This window comes from Pseudophryne corroboree, unplaced genomic scaffold (genome assembly GCF_028390025.1).
Source record: "Pseudophryne corroboree isolate aPseCor3 unplaced genomic scaffold, aPseCor3.hap2 scaffold_1341, whole genome shotgun sequence".
In the NCBI taxonomy this organism is placed as follows: Eukaryota; Metazoa; Chordata; class Amphibia; order Anura; family Myobatrachidae; genus Pseudophryne; species Pseudophryne corroboree.
In genome coordinates, this window is record NW_026967967.1 from 75,275 (window position 1) to 96,154 (window position 20,880).

At 45.4% G+C, this 20,880-nt stretch overlaps 4 non-coding genes across 4 annotated transcripts; all 4 read right to left on the bottom strand.

Moving 5' to 3' along the window:
* Nucleotides 1-3,513: 3,513 nt before the first annotated feature.
* On the bottom strand, nt 3,514-3,676 carry LOC134994955 (U1 spliceosomal RNA). The gene has a single exon (XR_010197872.1). It is a non-coding gene; the product is annotated as a U1 spliceosomal RNA (small nuclear RNA).
* Nucleotides 3,677-3,828: 152 nt separating this feature from the next.
* On the bottom strand, nt 3,829-3,992 carry LOC134994953 (U1 spliceosomal RNA). The gene has a single exon (XR_010197870.1). It is a non-coding gene; the product is annotated as a U1 spliceosomal RNA (small nuclear RNA).
* A 674-nt stretch (nt 3,993-4,666) lies between these two features.
* Nucleotides 4,667-4,829, bottom strand: LOC134994954 (U1 spliceosomal RNA). The gene has a single exon (XR_010197871.1). It is a non-coding gene; the product is annotated as a U1 spliceosomal RNA (small nuclear RNA).
* A 152-nt stretch (nt 4,830-4,981) lies between these two features.
* LOC134994950 (U1 spliceosomal RNA) lies at nt 4,982-5,145 on the bottom strand. Its single transcript, XR_010197867.1, has one exon. It is a non-coding gene; the product is annotated as a U1 spliceosomal RNA (small nuclear RNA).
* Between the last annotated feature and the right edge of the window lie 15,735 nt (nt 5,146-20,880).

The window sequence follows — 20,880 nt, forward strand, 5'->3', positions numbered from 1 at the left end:
GTAAACAATATTTGAAGTTTTTCTTCAGGGACTAACACAAAAGATGCTTGGGGCTACTAACACATGGGTAAGCCACGTAAAGCTTCCCATGGGTCAGTGGCATCACAACAGGGTTGCGGCACACACCCGAGTGTCACCCGCCAAGGGGGGTGACACCAAAGTGCAGGCTCTTCTTCAGTGACAGAATATGGGTGTTTCACTGTGACATTACGTGCAACACCCAGTTTCTGTCACTGTGCAGGAGCCAGCACCACTCACACACTAGTCCCCGGGTGCAGCCCCCAACCCCCGGGATACCCGGAGCTACAATATGGTGATTCAGGCCACGCCCCTACCTATGAGACCATGCCTCCTTTTTACCATTGCGCTGCTTATCTGCGCGCACTGCATTACAATCTCCTTCGCCACCTCTCTGGGTGTCACCAGTGATAGTGACACCTCTGCCATGCTTGTAGCAGCTGGTCCTAAGATCTACGCCTCCAGCCCTGAGTGTTTGCCCATGTGACTTGTTGATCATCATAGCGAAGCAGATGCTTACAGAAAACTGCAGGGGCTTAGATTGAAAAGAAAAACATTGATGAACCCATCATTTCAGCGACAGGGTCTGCCACACGACTGACTGAAATGACTGGTTGGTTTGTGCCCCCACCAAAAAAGAATCAATCAATCAATCAATCAATCAATCAATCTCTCCTTGCACAAACTGGCTCTACAGAGGCAAGATGTCCACCTCATCATCCTCCGATTCCTCACCCCTTTCACTGTGTACACCCCCCTCCTCACAGATTATTAATTCGTCCCCACTGGAATCCACCATCTCAGATCCCTGTGTACTTTCTGGAGGCAATTGCTGGTGAATGTCTCCACGGAGGAATTGATTATAATTCATTTTGATGATCATCATCTTCTCCACATTTTCTGGAAGTAACCTCGTACGCCGATTGCTGACAAGGTGAGCGGCTGCACTAAACACTCTTTTGGAGTACACACTGGAGGCAGGGCAACTTAGGTAGAATAAAGCCAGTTTGTGCAAGGGCCTCCAAATTGCCTCTTTTTCCTGCCAGTATACATACTGACGTGCCTACCTGGATGCAGTCACTCATATAATTCTCCACCATTCTTTCAAAGGTGACAGAATCATATGCAGTGACAGTAGACGACATGTCAGTAATCGTTGCCAGGTCCTTCAGTCCGGACCAGATGTCAGCACTCACTCCAGACTGCCCTGCATCACCGCCAGCGGGTGGGCTCGGAATTCTTAGCCTTTTCCTCGCACCCCCAGTTGCGGGAGAATGTGAAGGAGGAGCTGTTGACGGGTCACGTTCCGCTTGACTTGACAATTTTCTCACCAGCAGGTCTTTGAACCTCTGCAGACTTGTGTCTGCCGGAAAGAGAGATACAATGTAGGTTTTAAATCTAGGATCGAGCACGGTGGCCAAAATGTAGTGCTCTGATTTCAACAGATTGAATCCTGGTTAAGCGAATTAAGGGCTCCATCCACAAGTCCCACATGCCTAGTGGAATCGCTCTGTTTTAGCTCCTCCTTCAATGTCTCCAGCATTATTTTGCAAAAGCCTGATGAGGGAAATGACCTGACTCAGGCTGGCAGTGTCTGAACTGACTTCACGTGTGGCAAGTTCAAAGGGTTGCAGAACCTTGCACAACGTTGAAATCATTCTCCACTGCGCTTGAGTCAGGTGCATTCCCCCTCCTTTGCCTATTTCGTGGGCAGATGTATAGGCTTGAATGGCCTTTTGCTGCTCCTCCATCCTCTGAAGCATATAGAGGGTTGAATTCCACCTCGTTACCACCTCTTGCTTCAGATGATGGCAGGACAGGTTCAGGAATGTTTATTGGTGCTCCAGTCTTCGACATGCGGTGGCTGAAGGCAGAAAGTGGCCCGCAATTCTTCGGGCCACCGACAGCATCTCTTGCACGCCCCTGTCGTTTTTAAATAATTCTGCACCACCAAATTAAATGTATGTGCAAAACATGGGACGTGCTGGAATTTGCCCAGATGTAATGCACGCACAATATTGGTGGCGTTGTCCGATGTCACAAATCCCCAGGAGAGTCCAATTGGGGTAAGCCATTCTGCGATGATGTTCCTCAGTTTCCGTAAGAGGTTGTCAGCTGTGTGCCTCTTATGGAAAGCGGTGATACAAAGCGTAGCCTGCCTAGGAACGAGTTGGCATTTGCGAGATGCTGCTACTGGTGCCGCCGCTGCTGTTCTTGCTGCGGGGGGCAATACATCTACCCAGTGGGCTGTCACAGTCATATAGTCCTGAGTCTGCCCTGCTCCACTTAACCACAGACAAGTGGACATTGGGTACAACTGCATTTTTTAGGACACTGGTGACTCTTTTTCTGAGGTCTGTGTACATTTTCGGTATCGCCTGCCTAGAGAAATGGAACCTAGAGGGTATTTGGTACCGGGGACACAGTACCTCAATCAAGTCTCTAGTTGCCTCTAAATTAACGATGGATACTGGAACCACGTTTCTCACCACCCAGGCTGACAAGACCTGATTTATCCGCTTTGCAGCAGGATGACTGCTGTGATATTTCATCTTCCTCGCAAAGGACTGTTGGACAGTCAATTGCTTACTGGAAGTAGTACAAGTGGTCTTCCGACTTCCCCTCTGGGATGACGATCGACTCCCAGCAGCAACAACAGCAGCGCCAGCAGCAGTAGGCGTTACACTCAAGGATGCATCGGAGGAATCCCAGGCAGGAGAGGACTCGTCAGACTTGCCAGTGACATGGCCTGCAGGACTATTGGCTCTCCTGTCTAAGGAGGAAATTGACACTGAGGGAGTTGGTGGTGTGGTTTGCAGGAGCTTGGTTACAAGAGGAAGGGATTTAGTGGTCAGTGGACTGCTTCCGCTGTCATCCAAAGTTTTTGAACTTGTCACTGACTTATGATGAATGCGCTGCAGGTGTCGTATAAGAGGGAGAACACATATTTTCAGATGAACATGGGAGGGCAGAAGGCTGCCTAATACTGAAGCACCCCCAAACAACAAACCAAATGCAACAACTAGTGCAAGCATTCCTGGGGGAAGGCCTGCAGCAGATGGATTTGCATATGGTGATGTCATCCAAGCAGTGGGTCAAAGTTGGCTTCAACCCTCGTCTGCATATGAAAAGAAAAAAGGGATGTGCAGGGCATGGCGGCCTTTTGCGGCGCTTGGATGACCACTAATTCACATTAAACACCTCCACCCTCCTTCGGTGTGGGGCTCATGTTGGCTATGCCCCAGCCCCTGAAGCATTCAAGCTGATTTCTTGCAGCAGCTGGGCACTGTAACAGCTCCAGAGCTGCTCTGTAAAGCATGTAAAAGGGTGAGGGCCCTGCAGCACTACCTGTAGTTTGCATTGACGTTGGAAGGCACAAAGTAAGCAGACAGGAGAGGTCATAATAGTGCGCAAGGGCATAGAAGGGAGCGGCTCAAGAAAAGAGAAGTGGAAACAGACAGCAAACTAGGCTGGAGAGAGACCTGAGACAAAGAGATCTGAATTATACGAGAGCCGACCAGGGGAAACACAAATTATGCAGTCAAGTTTCTTACATTTGGGGAAATCGCAAGAGCAGCACACCCAGAGTGCAATGGGTGAGCCTTGCCCTGGGAGAAGCACCTTCATGATCATAGTATCTCACCTGGCAGGTAAGTAGGAGTTGGGCTAGAGCTAGGTAGGGTCGCTGCTCGGGCACTTCCCTGTCAAGTGAAGGAGATCCAACTGAGTCAGCAGAAGGGAACTCTCGAAAGAAGAACAAGGCTAGAGGAAGATCTGAGACAAAGAAATCTGACTTTTACCAGAGCTGACCAGAGGAAAGCACAAACACAGTCCCTCACTACCACAAATAATGCAGTCCAGTTTCCCACATTTGGGGAAATCACAGGGGTCAGCATACCCAGAATGCAATGAATGAACCTCACCCTGGGATAACAGTCTTCATTACCATGATATCTCCTATGCAAAATAAGTATGATTTGGGATAGGGCTGGGGAGGGCCGCTGCTCAGGCACATCTCTGTCAAGTAAAGGAGATTCAACTGAGGCAGCACAAGGGAACTCTCATCTGGGGACAACAACTGCAGGGAGAACACATATTTTCAGATGAACATGGGAGGGCAGAAGGCTGCCTAATACTGAAGCACCCCCAAACAACAAACCAAATGCAACAACTAGTACAAGCATTCCTGGGGGAAGGTCTGCAGAAGACGGATTTGCATACAGTGATGTCATCCAAGCAGTGGGCAAAAGTTGGCTGGAACCCTCATCTGCATATGAAAAGAGAAAAGGGGTATGCAGGGAATGGCGGCCTTTTGCGGCGCTTGGATGACCCTTAGTTCACATTAAACACCCCCACCATCCTTCGGTGTGGGGCTCATGTTGGCAATGCCCCAGCCCCTGAAGCATTCACGCTGATTTCTTGCAGCAGCTTGGCACTGTAACAGCTCCAGAGCTGCTCTGTAATGCAAGTAAAATTTTGTGGGCCCTGCAGCACTACCTGTAGTTTGCATTGTGCATTGGAAGGCACAAAGTAAGCAGACAGGAGGAGAAGTCAGGATAGTGCACAAGGGTATAGAAGGGAGGGGCTCAAAAAAAAAGAAGTGGAAACAGACTGCAAACTAGGCTGGAGAGAGACCTGAGACAAAGAGATCTGAATTATATGAAAGCCGACCAGTGGAAACACAAATTATGCAGTCAAGTTTCCCACATTTGGGGAAATCACAGGGGCAGCACACCCAGAGTGCAATGGGTGAGCCTTGCCCTGGGAGAAGCACCTTCATGATCATAGTATCTCACCTGGCAGGTAAGTAGGAGTTGGGCTAGAGCTGGGGAGGGTCGCTGCTTGGGCACCCCCCTGTCAAGTAAAGGAGATCCAACTGAGGCAGCACAAGGGAACTCTCGAAAGAAGAACAAGGCTAGAGGAAGATCTGAGACAAAGAAATCTGACTTTTACCAGAGCTGACCAGAGGAAAGCACAAACACAGTCCCCCACTACCACAAATAATGCAGTCAAGTTTCCCACATTTGGGGAAATCACAGGGGTCAGCATACCCAGAATGCAATGAATGAACCTCACCCTGGGAGAACAATCTTCATGACCATGGTTTCTCCTATGCAAAATAAGTATGATTTGGGATAGGGCTGGGGAGGGCCGCTGCTCAGGCACATCTCTGTCAAGTAAAGAAGATTCAACTGAGGCAGCACAAGGGAACTCTCATCTGGGGACAACAACTGCAGGGAGAACACATATTTTCAGATGAACATGGGAGGGCAGAAGGCTGTCTAATACTGAAGCACCCCCAAACAACAAACCAAATGCAACAACTAGTGCAAGCATTCCTGGGGGAAGGCCTGCAGCAGATGGATTTGCATATGGTGATGTCATCCAAGCAGTGGGTCAAAGTTGGCTTCAACCCTCGTCTGCATATGAAAAGAGAAAAGGGGCGTGCAGGGCATGGCGGCCTTTTGCGGCGCTTGGATGACCCCTAGTTCGCATTAAACACCTCCACCCTCCTTCGGTGTGGGGCTCATGTTGGCTATGCCCCAGCCCCTGAAGCATTCAAGCTGATTTCTTGCAGAAGCTGGGCACTGTAACAGCTCCAGAGCTGCTCTGTATGGCAAGTAAAAGGGTGTGGGCCCTGCAGCACTACCTGTAGTTCGCATTGTGCATTGGAAGGCACAAAGTAAGCAGATGGGAGAAGTCAGGATAGTGCGCAAGGGCATAGAAGGGAGCGGCTCAAGAAAAGAGAAGTGGAAACAGACAGCAAACTAGGCTGGAGAGCTCTTCTGTCTATATTTTGCAAACCTGCTCTTGTCCTCTCCAGCTGCTCCATGTAGATTTGACGTCTGGAAAGGTGCATAACCCACTGACAAGCAGGCACACTCCTGCATGAGTTTTCTCTCTCACTAGCTGGATGATACACAATCATTTGCATGTGCTCCACCTTCGACACACCACCCACCCAACCACCCAGTGACCAGAGCCACCCACAAGCCAACTGGCTCCGTGATTTAATTTGCACAGTGTAGTCATCCAGGCAGCATGTCCTTCTCAATGGAAGGATCTCTGGTTCCATGGAATCTTCCACATTGGAATGCTGCGGAATAAAAAGGATTTAAATATTCAGCTTGCTAGCATTCAATGTACCTGCGGCTTGGCTTTAGCACATTGGTCTTCATCCTGTGGCCCTCCAGCTGCTGTGAAACTACACATCCCAGCATGCCCTGCCACATTTTTGCTATTAAGGTATGCTAAAACTGAGGCAGGGCATGCTGGGATGTGTAGTTCCACAGCAGCTGGAGGGTCGCAGGTTGAAGACCCATGTTCTAGCATGCCTGTTCTATGATGCATGTACCGTGATGTCACAATCAGCTTGGAATGGGGTGTCTAGCAGGCATTTGCTGACAGCCACTTGAGGGAGACACACATCAGGAGATGCAGCATATCGGAGGTCTTCGATGCCTTTCCAGCAAATGCACACCACCTGCTGCTGGTCTGGACACAAAACAATGCCCACAATCGAAGTCCCAAAATGCCCAACTACAGGATTCATGTAAGTAGTGAATTTAGGAATGAATTTAGAAGTAGGAAATTAAGTTAGTTCACAAGTACATTCAAATTCAGATCTAAAGTCTAGGTAGGCCTCACGTCCTGGCAGCCCCCAACACTTAAAAATGCCTTGATTAGAGGTAGATAATTAAATGTAGATAAAAAGTAGACACAAAATAAGACTCCACAGAGCAGTTATCAGGTGTCTTTATCAATTGTTGCATTTAAAAAATCAAGCAATTAGGGAACACAATGTTGCAACAATGTAACCCTATTTGCAAAATAGTACTAAATAAGTTTGTCGATGTAAGACATTTGCAAAGGCGCATCCAAAACACGCTGGAAAATGCAACTGAATCTGTTTTTGGAGGCTAGAATAGGAAATGTGCATCGGTCCTACAAGTTCTGAAAGCTCTTCTACCATCTCCCTTTTCTGAAAAGCCATTTAATATATGGTTCCCAGATAGGGGACATATCAGATATTGCCTTTCAAAAGCAGCAAATATCATACCACTTCTATTGCCATCAAAGATAAACATTGATTGTTTTCAGATATTGGATTGAAAGAGCAGTCTTTATTGACATAAAGAAGCAAAAAAACATACATAAACATTACACACATAAGTACTGTGTTGTAGCACAGATAAAACACAATACAAATGCTGTCGGTATAGTACAGTTCAAGAACTACAGCACAGGCCAGCCTACACTATAAATCATGAACTGCACTATACATTTAAACAATACAATAATACAACAGTTAATAAGGCTATGGGTGTGGAGTGTAAGAGGGTGAGGGAATCACAAGCCCGAAGCTTTATTGAAAGACAGACACATATAAAGGGAGGATTAATAAATACAAAGATTTCCTTTACTATAGAATGTAGTCCAATCCGGTCTTTCAACTCTTCCACAACTTAAAAACGGATAGTGTTCCCAAGCCTTCCATCCTGGAATATCTTCAGTCTCTCGCCAATGAAGAAAACAATCCCTCCAGCAGACTCTTCAACCACGATACAAGATCACAGCCAAAAGGGCGAGAAGCAACTACACTTGCGTTTAACCAAAATAGCTAAAACTTAGTGGAGGAAAGTGCAGTGCACCAAAACATAAGCTGACACAATCATGGAGAATGCCCAGCATATATGCTCTTCTATCTATATTTTGCAAACCTGCTCTTGTCCCCTCCAGCTGCAACATGTAGATTTGACGTCTGGCAAGGTGCATAACCCACTGACAAGCAGGCACACTCCTGCATGAGTTTTCACTCTCACTAGCTGGATGATACACATTCATTTGCATGTGCTCCACCTCCGACACACCGCCCACCCAACCACCCAGTCACCAGAGCCACCCACAAGCCAACTGGCTCCGTGACTTAATTTGCACAGTGCAGTCATCCAGGCAGCATGTCCTTCTCAATGGAATAATCTCTGGTTCCATGGAATCTTCCGCATTGGAATGCTGCGGAACAAAAAGGATTTAAACATTCAGCTTGCTAGCATTCAATGTACCTGTGGCTTGGCTCTAGCACATGGGTCTTCATCCTGTGGCCCTCCAGCTGCTGTGAAACTACACATCCCAGCATGCCCTGCCACAGTTTTGCTATTAAGGTATGCTAAAACTGAGGCAGGGCATGCTGGGATGTGTAGTTCCACAGCAGCTGGAGGGTCGCAGGTTGAAGACCCATGTTCTAGCATGCCTGTTCTATGATGCATGTGCCGTGATGTCACAATCAGCTTGGAATGGGGTGTCTAGCAGGTATTTGCTGACAGCCACTTGAGGTAGACACACATCAGGAGATGCAGCATATCGGAGGTCTTCGATGCCTTTCCAGCAAATGCACACCACCTGCTGCTGGTCTGGACACAAAACAATGCCCACAATCGAAGTCCCAAAATGCCCAACTACAGGATTCATGTAAGTAGTGAATTTAGGAATGAATTTAGAAGTAGGAAATTAAGTTAGTTCACAAGTACATTCAAATTCAGATCTAAAGTCTAGGTAGGCCTCACGTCCTGGCAGCCCCCAGCACTTAAAAATGCCTTGATTAGAGGTAGAGAATTAAATGTAGATAAAAAGTAGACACAACATAAGACTCCACAGAGCAGTTATCAGGTGTCTTTATCAATTGTTGCATTTAAAAAATCAAGCAATTAGGGAACACAATGTTGCTACAATGTAACCCTATTTGCAAAATAGTACTAAATAAGTTTGTCGATGTAAGACATTTGCAAAGGCGCATCCAAAACACGCTGGAAAATGCAACTGAATCTGTTTTTGGAGGCTAGAATAGGAAATGTGCATCGGTCCTACAAGTACTGAAAGCTCTTCTACCATCTCCTTTTTCTGAAAAGCCATTTAATATATGGTTCCCAGATAGGGGACATATCAGATATTGCCTTTCAAAAGCAGCAAATATCATACCACTTCTATTGCCATCAAAGATAAACATTGATTGTTTTCAGATATTGGATTGAAAGAGCAGTCTTTATTGACATAAAGAAGCAAAAAAACATACATAAACATTACACACATAAGTACTGTGTTGTAGCACAGATAAAACACAATACAAATGCTGTCGGTATAGTACAGTTCAAGAACTACAGCACAGGCCAGCCTACACTATAAATCATGAACTGCACTATACATTTAAACAATACAATAATACAACAGTTAATAAGGCTATGGGTGTGGAGTGTAAGAGGGTGAGGGAATCACAAGCCCGAAGCTTTATTGAAAGACAGACACATATAAAGGGAGGATTAATAAATACAAAGATATCCTTTACTATAGAATGTAGTCCAATCCGGTCTTTCAACTCTTCCACAACTTAAAAACGGATAGTGTTCCCAAGCCTTCCATCCTGGAATATCTTCAGTCTCTCGCCAATGAAGAAAACAATCCCTCCAGCAGACTCTTCAACCACGATACAAGATCACAGACAAAAGGGCGAGAAGCAACTACACTTGCGTTTAACCAAAATAGCTAAAACTTAGTGGAGGAAAGTGCAGTGCACCAAAACATAAGCTGACACAATCATGGAGAATGCCCAGCATATATGCTCTTCTATCTATATTTTACAAACCTGCTCTTGTCCCCCCCAGCTGCTCCATGTAGATTTGACGTCTGGCAAGGTGCATAACCCACTGACAAGCAGGCACACTCCTGCATGAGTTTTCACTCTCACTAGCTGGATGATACACATTCATTTGCATGTGCTCCACCTCCGACACACCGCCCACCCAACCACCCAGTCACCAGAGCCACCCACAAGCCAACTGGCTCCGTGATTTAATTTGCACAGTGCAGTCATCCAGGCAGCATGTCCTTCTCAATGGAATAATCTCTGGTTCCATGGAATCTTCCGCATTGGAATGCTGCGGAATAAAAAGGATTTAAATATTCAGCTTGCTAGCATTCAATGTACCTGCGGCTTGGCTTTAGCACATTGGTCTTCATCCTGTGGCCCTCCAGCTGCTGTGAAACTACACATCCCAGCATGCCCTGCCACATTTTTGCTATTAAGGTATGCTAAAACTGAGGCAGGGCATGCTGGGATGTGTAGTTCCACAGCAGCTGGAGGGTCGCAGGTTGAAGACCCATGTTCTAGCATGCCTGTTCTATGATGCATGTACCGTGATGTCACAATCAGCTTGGAATGGGGTGTCTAGCAGGCATTTGCTGACAGCCACTTGAGGGAGACACACATCAGGAGATGCAGCATATCGGAGGTCTTCGATGCCTTTCCAGCAAATGCACACCACCTGCTGCTGGTCTGGACACAAAACAATGCCCACAATCGAAGTCCCAAAATGCCCAACTACAGGATTCATGTAAGTAGTGAATTTAGGAATGAATTTAGAAGTAGGAAATTAAGTTAGTTCACAAGTACATTCAAATTCAGATCTAAAGTCTAGGTAGGCCTCACGTCCTGGCAGCCCCCAGCACTTAAAAATGCCTTGATTAGAGGTAGATAATTAAATGTAGATAAAAAGTAGACACAAAATAAGACTCCACAGAGCAGTTATCAGGTGTCTTTATCAATTGTTGCATTTAAAAAATCAAGCAATTAGGGAACACAATGTTGCAACAATGTAACCCTATTTGCAAAATAGTACTAAATAAGTTTGTCGATGTAAGACATTTGCAAAGGCGCATCCAAAACACGCTGGAAAATGCAACTGAATCTGTTTTTGGAGGCTAGAATAGGAAATGTGCATCGGTCCTACAAGTACTGAAAGCTCTTCTACCATCTCCCTTTTCTGAAAAGCCATTTAATATATGGTTCCCAGATAGGGGACATATCAGATATTGCCTTTCAAAAGCAGCAAATATCATACCACTTCTATTGCCATCAAAGATAAACATTGATTGTTTTCAGATATTGGATTGAAAGAGCAGTCTTTATTGACATAAAGAAGCAAAAAAACATACATAAACATTACACACATAAGTACTGTGTTGTAGCACAGATAAAACACAATACAAATGCTGTCGGTATAGTACAGTTCAAGAACTACAGCACAGGCCAGCCTACACTATAAATCATGAACTGCACTATACATTTAAACAATACAATAATACAACAGTTAATAAGGCTATGGGTGTGGAGTGTAAGAGGGTGAGGGAATCACAAGCCCGAAGCTTTATTGAAAGACAGACACATATAAAGAGAGGATTAATAAATACAAAGATATCCTTTACTATAGAATGTAGTCCAATCCGGTCTTTCAACTCTTCCACAACTTAAAAACGGATAGTGTTCCCAAGCCTTCCATCCTGGAATATCTTCAGTCTCTCGCCAATGAAGAAAACAATCCCTCCAGCAGACTCTTCAACCACGATACAAGATCACAGCCAAAAGGGCGAGAAGCAACTACACTTGCGTTTAACCAAAATAGCTAAAACTTAGTGGAGGAAAGTGCAGTGCACCAAAACATAAGCTGACACAATCATGGAGAATGCCCAGCATATATGCTCTTCTATCTATATTTTGCAAACCTGCTCTTGTCCCCTCCAGCTGCAACATGTAGATTTGACGTCTGGCAAGGTGCATAACCCACTGACAAGCAGGCACACTCCTGCATGAGTTTTCACTCTCACTAGCTGGATGATACACATTCATTTGCATGTGCTCCACCTCCGACACACCGCCCACCCAACCACCCAGTCACCAGAGCCACCCACAAGCCAACTGGCTCCGTGACTTAATTTGCACAGTGCAGTCATCCAGGCAGCATGTCCTTCTCAATGGAATAATCTCTGGTTCCATGGAATCTTCCGCATTGGAATGCTGCGGAACAAAAAGGATTTAAACATTCAGCTTGCTAGCATTCAATGTACCTGTGGCTTGGCTCTAGCACATGGGTCTTCATCCTGTGGCCCTCCAGCTGCTGTGAAACTACACATCCCAGCATGCCCTGCCACAGTTTTGCTATTAAGGTATGCTAAAACTGAGGCAGGGCATGCTGGGATGTGTAGTTCCACAGCAGCTGGAGGGTCGCAGGTTGAAGACCCATGTTCTAGCATGCCTGTTCTATGATGCATGTGCCGTGATGTCACAATCAGCTTGGAATGGGGTGTCTAGCAGGTATTTGCTGACAGCCACTTGAGGTAGACACACATCAGGAGATGCAGCATATCGGAGGTCTTCGATGCCTTTCCAGCAAATGCACACCACCTGCTGCTGGTCTGGACACAAAACAATGCCCACAATCGAAGTCCCAAAATGCCCAACTACAGGATTCATGTAAGTAGTGAATTTAGGAATGAATTTAGAAGTAGGAAATTAAGTTAGTTCACAAGTACATTCAAATTCAGATCTAAAGTCTAGGTAGGCCTCACGTCCTGGCAGCCCCCAGCACTTAAAAATGCCTTGATTAGAGGTAGAGAATTAAATGTAGATAAAAAGTAGACACAACATAAGACTCCACAGAGCAGTTATCAGGTGTCTTTATCAATTGTTGCATTTAAAAAATCAAGCAATTAGGGAACACAATGTTGCTACAATGTAACCCTATTTGCAAAATAGTACTAAATAAGTTTGTCGATGTAAGACATTTGCAAAGGCGCATCCAAAACACGCTGGAAAATGCAACTGAATCTGTTTTTGGAGGCTAGAATAGGAAATGTGCATCGGTCCTACAAGTACTGAAAGCTCTTCTACCATCTCCTTTTTCTGAAAAGCCATTTAATATATGGTTCCCAGATAGGGGACATATCAGATATTGCCTTTCAAAAGCAGCAAATATCATACCACTTCTATTGCCATCAAAGATAAACATTGATTGTTTTCAGATATTGGATTGAAAGAGCAGTCTTTATTGACATAAAGAAGCAAAAAAACATACATAAACATTACACACATAAGTACTGTGTTGTAGCACAGATAAAACACAATACAAATGCTGTCGGTATAGTACAGTTCAAGAACTACAGCACAGGCCAGCCTACACTATAAATCATGAACTGCACTATACATTTAAACAATACAATAATACAACAGTTAATAAGGCTATGGGTGTGGAGTGTAAGAGGGTGAGGGAATCACAAGCCCGAAGCTTTATTGAAAGACAGACACATATAAAGGGAGGATTAATAAATACAAAGATATCCTTTACTATAGAATGTAGTCCAATCCGGTCTTTCAACTCTTCCACAACTTAAAAACGGATAGTGTTCCCAAGCCTTCCATCCTGGAATATCTTCAGTCTCTCGCCAATGAAGAAAACAATCCCTCCAGCAGACTCTTCAACCACGATACAAGATCACAGACAAAAGGGCGAGAAGCAACTACACTTGCGTTTAACCAAAATAGCTAAAACTTAGTGGAGGAAAGTGCAGTGCACCAAAACATAAGCTGACACAATCATGGAGAATGCCCAGCATATATGCTCTTCTATCTATATTTTACAAACCTGCTCTTGTCCCCCCCAGCTGCTCCATGTAGATTTGACGTCTGGCAAGGTGCATAACCCACTGACAAGCAGGCACACTCCTGCATGAGTTTTCACTCTCACTAGCTGGATGATACACATTCATTTGCATGTGCTCCACCTCCGACACACCGCCCACCCAACCACCCAGTCACCAGAGCCACCCACAAGCCAACTGGCTCCGTGATTTAATTTGCACAGTGCAGTCATCCAGGCAGCATGTCCTTCTCAATGGAATAATCTCTGGTTCCATGGAATCTTCCGCATTGGAATGCTGCGGAACAAAAATGATTTAAACATTCAGCTTGCTAGCATTCAATGTACCTGCGGCTTGGCTCTAGCACATGGGTCTTCATCCTGTGGCCCTCCAGCTGCTGTGAAACTACACATCCCAGCATGCCCTGCCACAGTTTTGCTATTAAGGTATGCTAAAACTGAGGCAGGGCATGCTGGTATATGTAGTTCCACAGCAGCTGGAGGGTCGCAGGTTGAAGACCCATATTCTAGCATGCCTGTTCTATGATGCATGTTCCGTGATGTCACAATCAGCTTGGAATGGGGTGTCTAGCATGCATTTGCTGACAGCCACTTGAGGGAGACACACATCAGGAGATGCAGCATATCGGAGGTCTTCGATGCCTTTCCAGCAAATGCACACCACCAGCTGCTGGTCTGGACACAAAACAATGCCCACAATTGAAGGCTCAAAATGCCCAACTTCAGGATTAATGTAAGTAGTGAATTTAGGAATGAATTTAGAAGTAGGAAATTAAGTTAGTTCACAAGTACATTCAAATTCAGATCTAAAGTCTAGGTAGGCCTCACGTCCTGGCAGCCCCCAGCATTTAAAAATGCCTTGATTAGAGGTAGGGAATTAAATGTAGATAAGAAGTAGACACAAAATAAGACTCCACAGAGCAATTATCAGGTGTCTTTATCAATTGTTGCATTTAAAAAAATCAAGCAATTAGGGAACACAATGTTGCGACAATGTAACCCTATTTGCAAAATAGTACTAAATAAGTTTGTCGATGTAAGACATTTGCAAAGGCGCAAACAAAACACGCTGGAAAATGCAACTGAATCTGTTTTTGGAGGTTAGAATAGATGCAGGATCAAGTAGCTCAATGGGTAGGGTATTTGATTAGAATTCAACAGGTTATAGGTTTGAATCCTGGGTATGATAGTTTGAGGTGTTATTTAATAAAGTATGTTTATATATTAGTCACATATGGCTTACTTGTACAAATGGCATGTCACCAGTTAGTGCTGACTGCTGATATGCCATTTGCACAAACACGCCATGTGTGACTGTATATGCATTTAAGGAAGGCACCCCGGCAATACCACAAACCATTGAGTGTCAAGTATACTAGATATATCTTCATATCCCATGTGCTTTCTCTGAGACCAATCTTGTTATGCCCCTTCCCCACAAGGCATGCGCCTTTTGTCCATATTGCAAAAATGGGGAGGGGGGGGGGGCATATAATTATCTGTCACAGGGCACCAAAAAGTCTAGTTATGGCTCTGGTATGCATTATGTAATCTGGCAGACCATATCTCCAACACTGGCTGGTTGGAAAAGAAATCCGGTTATCTATGTGAGCAAATGACCATCAACGATTTACTCTCAAACACTAGAAAATGGACAAAAATGGTCCCCTAAACAAATTGGTTAAATTTTGGGTTTAACCAATTTGTGTAATGACCATTTTTGACCACTTTTCTAGTGTTTGGGAGCAACTGGTTAATTGACATTTGCTCCTATACATTACCAGATTTTCATTCCATCCATCCAGACTGGATAGATAGCCTGACAGATAATTGTGTAGTGTACGCCCAGGATAACTGTCAGTTGTGCTTTCTTTTATGACGGCACATAAATGGGTGGGCAGATCCAGAGCAAGCACTGCCCACTCATGCATAGTTGTCAACTGATGTGAAGTTCCAGGGGGCAATCTCAGTTATAAAGAAAAGTATCTGGAAATTGTCCCTAGTTTAAAAAAAAATAAAAAAAAAATTGATCAACTCCATTTATTTAGTATGATATCCCAGGTGATAGGATGCCGGCAGTCAGAACAACATACTTTATTAAATAACACATCTCAAACTACCATACCCAGGATTCAAACCTATAATCTGTTGAATTCTAATCAAACACCCTACCTATTGAGCTATTTGATCCTGCATAAAAATTGTGAACATTATATTGGTACATTATATTGGTACTTTGAAAAAAAAAGTATCAGCATTACAACGCAGCAGATCCATGCAGTTTGCAGCCACACACTACATGTATCTGCTCAGCCACAATGCTGATTATTTCTTCACAAAGTACAAGGTGAGCTCCAAACAGAATTCTCTAGCTTAGAATTATGCCAAACCTAGAAGTCGGGCCCCCCACCCTGGGATCCCCCAGAGGGAGGCCTGCACCGTCATGCGGCAGGCTTGTCCGTTTTGGAAGCAGGCTGATGGGCAGCCCAGGCTTGCTTCAGTCTGGGCTTGGCAGGTCTGGAAGCATGAGCTTGCTTTGGGTATGCCTGACCTTGGGTACGCTTTACCTTGAGGATGAAAGGGCCAAGGGAAAGTACTTTTAGCCTTCTGCGTGGTAGGAGTCATACTAGGTTGGCAAGCTGTTTTAGCAGTAGCCAGATCAGCTACAATCTTATTGAGGTCTTCTCCAAAGAGAGTGTCTCCCTTGAAAGGAAGCACCTCCAGGGTTTTCTTGGAATCCATATCCACCGACCAGGATCTCAACCAGCTGTATAAAGTATTACCTTGGAACTGGCTCTCCACTCCCCATTATCTGGTTATCATGGCTTCCTCCGCCAGTGTCCAGACTCGCTTACTGAAGCTCGGCCACTTCTTCCTAGCAGCAGGCTCCTGGATCACTGGGCAGCAGAGGTGCTTGGGGGGGCGGAGCAATCAGGCAGGCAGTTGCAGTGCTGCCCAGCTATCTGTGGTGTGAGAAGAAGCAGGGGCACCCCACCGCTGGCAGTGCTGCAGCTAGCGGTGGTGGCAGCGGCGAGGCTGCTGGGCTGGGTCTTGAAAAAGGTGGAAAGAAGGGTGTTACGGCATGGAATGTACAAACTGCGAGACCTAGCTGGTAGCGCCTTTGTCTATTTAGTAGGAAGGGCACGTAACAGCCGGAGGGCAATGGAGGAAGCCCCTTTAGGGCTGGAGCCCGGCGGCAACTGACTCCGTTGTCTCTGGCAGTTCCGCCCCTGGACTAGAGGAATGGTCAAGAACATGGCAACATTTAATGCCAAAAAATGCAAAATCATACACGTCTCAAAAATACAAAGGCTAACTATAATATTAAGGGCATTATAATGGCAAGAGGAAAGCTATCTAAGTATTACTATTTCAGGTGAGCAATGTAACAAAGCAATAGGAAAGGCAAGTCAGATGCTTGTTTGCATAGGTAAAGAACCAGTAGCAGAAAAAAGTAATTCAGGTTGAGTATCCCATATCCAAATATTCCGAAATACGGAATATTCCGAAATACGGACTTTTTTGAGTGAGACTGAGATAGTGAAACCTTTGTTTTTTGATGGCTCAGTGTACACAAACTTTGTTTAATACTCAAAGTTATTAAAAATATTGTATTAAATGAACTTCAGACTGTGTGTATAAGGTGTATATGACACATAAATGAATTCTGTGAATGTACACACACTTTGTTTAATGCACAAAGTTATATAAAATATTGGCTAAAATGACCTTCAGGCTGTGTGTATATGGTATATATGAAACATAAATGCATTCTGTGCTTAAATTTAGGTCCCATCACCATAATATCTCGTTATGGTATGCAATTATTCCAAAATACAGAAAAATCCGGTATCCAAAATTCCTCTGGTCCCAAGCATTTTGGATAAGGGATACTCAACCTGTAATGCCACTGTATAGGTCCTTGGTACAGCCACATTTAGAATCCTGTGTTAAGTTCCAGAAGCCATATCTCAAGCGCCTTGAGTCCTGTTGGAGAAAGAGCACTATATAAATAAATAGTATCAAAATTTGTTTCACGGCACCCCTAGGCCAAAGTTGTTTTTATTGAGAAATTCAGAAAAAAATATAAAATTAAGTAAATTGTGTTTATAGCATGTCATCCTCAGGTTCAGTTATGTTGTGAGGGAATGGTTTTGCCAATTTAATAAAGTATAAAATAAGAATTTACTTACCGATAATTCTATTTCTCATAGTCCGTAGTGGATGCCGGGGACTCCGTAAGGACCATGGGGAATAGCGGCTCCGCAGGAGACTGGGCACATCTAAAGAAAGCTTTAGGACTAACTGGTGTGCACTGGCTCCTCCCCCTATGACCCTCCTCCAAGCCTCAGTTAGGATACTGTGCCCGGACGAGCGTACACAATAAGGAAGGATTTTGAATCCCGGGTAAGACTCATACCAGCCACACCAATCACACCGTATAACTTGTGATCTGAACCCAGTTAACAGTATGATAACAGAGGAGCCTCTGAAAAGATGGCTCCCAACAATAATAACCCGATTTTTGTAACAATAACTATGTACAAGTATTGCAGACAATCCGCACTTGGGATGGGCGCCCAGCATCCACTACGGACTATGAGAAATAGAATTATCGGTAAGTAAATTCTTATTTTCTCTAACGTCCTAAGTGGATGCTGGGGACTCCGTAAGGACCATGGGGATTATACCAAAGCTCCCAAACGGGCGGGAGAGTGCGGATGACTCTGCAGCACCGAATGAGAGAACTCCAGGTCCTCCTCAGCCAGGGTATCAAATTTGTAGAATTTAGCAAACGTGTTTGCCCCTGACCAAGTAGCTGCTCGGCAAAGTTGTAAAGCCGAGACCCCTCGGGCAGCCGCCCAAGATGAGCCCACTTTCCTTGTGGAACGGGCTTTTACAGATTTTAGCTGTGGCAGGCCTGCCACAGAATGTGCAAGCTGAATTGTACTACAAATCCAACGAGCAATAGTCTGCTTAGAAGCAGGAGCACCCAGCTTGTTGGGTGCATACAGGAGAAACAGCGAGTCAGATTTCCTGACTCCAGCCGTCCTGGAAACATATTTTCAGGGCCCTGACAACATCCAGCAACTTGGATTCCTCCAAGTCCCTAGTAGCCGCAGGCACCACAATAGGTTGGTTCAGGTGAAAACGCTGGAACCACCTTAGGGAGAAACTGAGGACGAGTCCTCAATTCCGCCCTGTCCGAATGGAAAATCAGATAAGGGCTTTTACAGGATAAAGCCGCCAATTCTGACACGCGCCTGGCCCAGGCCAGGGCCAACAGCATGACCACTTTCCATGTGAGATATTTTAACTCCACAGATTTAAGTGGTTCAAACCAATGTGACTTTTGGAACCCAAACTACATTGAGATCCCAAATTGCCACTGTAGGCACAAAAGGAGGCTGTATATGCAGTACCCCTTTTACAAACGTCTAAACTTCAGGGACTGAAGCTAGTTCTTTTTTGGAAGAAAATTGACAGGGCCGAAATCTGAACCTTAATGGACCCCAATTTCAGGCCCATAGACACTCCTGTTTGCAGGAAATGTAGGAATCGACCCAGTTGAATTTCCTCCGTCGGGCCTTACTGGCCTCGCACTACGCAACATATTTTCGCCAATTGCGGTGATAATGTTTTTGCGGTTACATCCTTCCTGGCTTTAGATCAGGATATGGATGACTTCATCCGGAATGCCTTTTTTCCTTCAGGATCCGGTGTTCAACCGGCATGCCGTCAAACGCAGCCGCGGTAAGTCTTGGAACAGACAGGGTCCTTGCTGGAGCAGGTCCCTTCTTAGAGGTAGAGGCCACGGATCCTCCGTGAGCATCTCTTGAAGTTCCGGTTACCAAGTCCTTCTTGGCCAATCCGGAGCCACGAATATAGTGCTTTCTCCTCTCCATCTTATCAATCTCAGTACCTTGGGTATGAGAGGCAGAGGAGGGAACACATACACTGACTGGTACACCCACGGTGTTACCAGAGCGTCTACAACTATTGCCTGAGGGTCTCTTGACCTGGCGCAATACCTGTCGAGTTTTTTAATCATGTGGACGACTTCTGGGTGAAGTCCCCACTCTTCCGGGTGGAGGTCGTGCTGAGGAAGTCTGCTTCCCAGTTGTCCACTCCCGGAATGAATACTGTTGACAGTGCTATCACATGATTTTCCGCCCAGCGAAGAATCCCTGCAGCTTCTGCCATTGCCCTCCTGCTTCTTGTGCCACCCTGTCTGTTTACGTGGGTGACTGCCATGATGTTGTCCGACTGGATCAACACCGGCTGACCTTGAAGCAGAGGTCTTGCTAAGCTTAGAGCATTGTAAATGGCCCTTAGCTTCAGGATATTTATGTGAAGTGATGTATCCAGGCTTGACCCTAAGCCCTGGATATTCCTTCCCTGTGTGACTGCTCCCCAGCCTCGCAGGCTGGCATCCGTGGTCACCAGGACCCAGTCCTGAATGCCGAATCTGCGGCCCCCTAGAAGATGAGCACTCTGCAACCACCACAGGATGGATACCCTTGTCCTTGGTGACAGGGTTATCCGCTGATGCATCTGAAAATGCGACCCGGACCATTTTTCCAGTAGGTTCCACTGGAAAGTTCTTGCGTGGAATCTAACGAATGGGATTGCTTCGTAGGAAGCCACCATTTTTACCCAGAACCCTTGTGCATTGATGCACTGAGACTTGGTTCGGTTTTAGGAGGTTCCTGACTAGCTCGGATAACTCCCTGGCTTTCTCTTCCGGGAGAAACACCTTTTTTCTGGACTGTGTCCAGGAACATCCCTAGGAAACAGAAGACAAGTCGTCGGAACCAGCTGCGATTTTGGAATATTGAGAATCCAATCGTGCTGCCGCAACACTACCTGAGATAGTGCTACACCGACTTCCAACTGTTCCCTGGATCTTACCCTTATCAGGGAATCGTCCAAGTAAGGGATAACTAAAATTCCCTTCCTTCGAAGGGATATCATTTCGGCCATTACCTTGGAAAAGACCCGGGGTGCCGTGGACCTTCCCTACGGCAGCGTCTGAACTGATAGTGACAGTTCTGTACCATAACCTGAGGTACCCTTGGTGAGAAGGGTAAATTTTGACATGAAGGTAAGCATCCTTGATGTCCCGAGACATCATGTAGTCCCCTTCTTCCAGGTTCGCAATCACTGCTCTGAGTGACTCAATCTTGAATTTGAACCTCTGTATGTAAGTGTTCAAAGATTTTAGATTTTAGATTTAGAATCGGTCTCACCGAGCCGTCTGGCTTCGGTACCACAATAGTGTGGAATAATACCCCGTTCCCTGTTGCAGGAGGGGTACCTTGATTATCACCTGCTGGGAATACAGCTTGTGAATGGCTTCCAAAACTGCCTCCCTGTC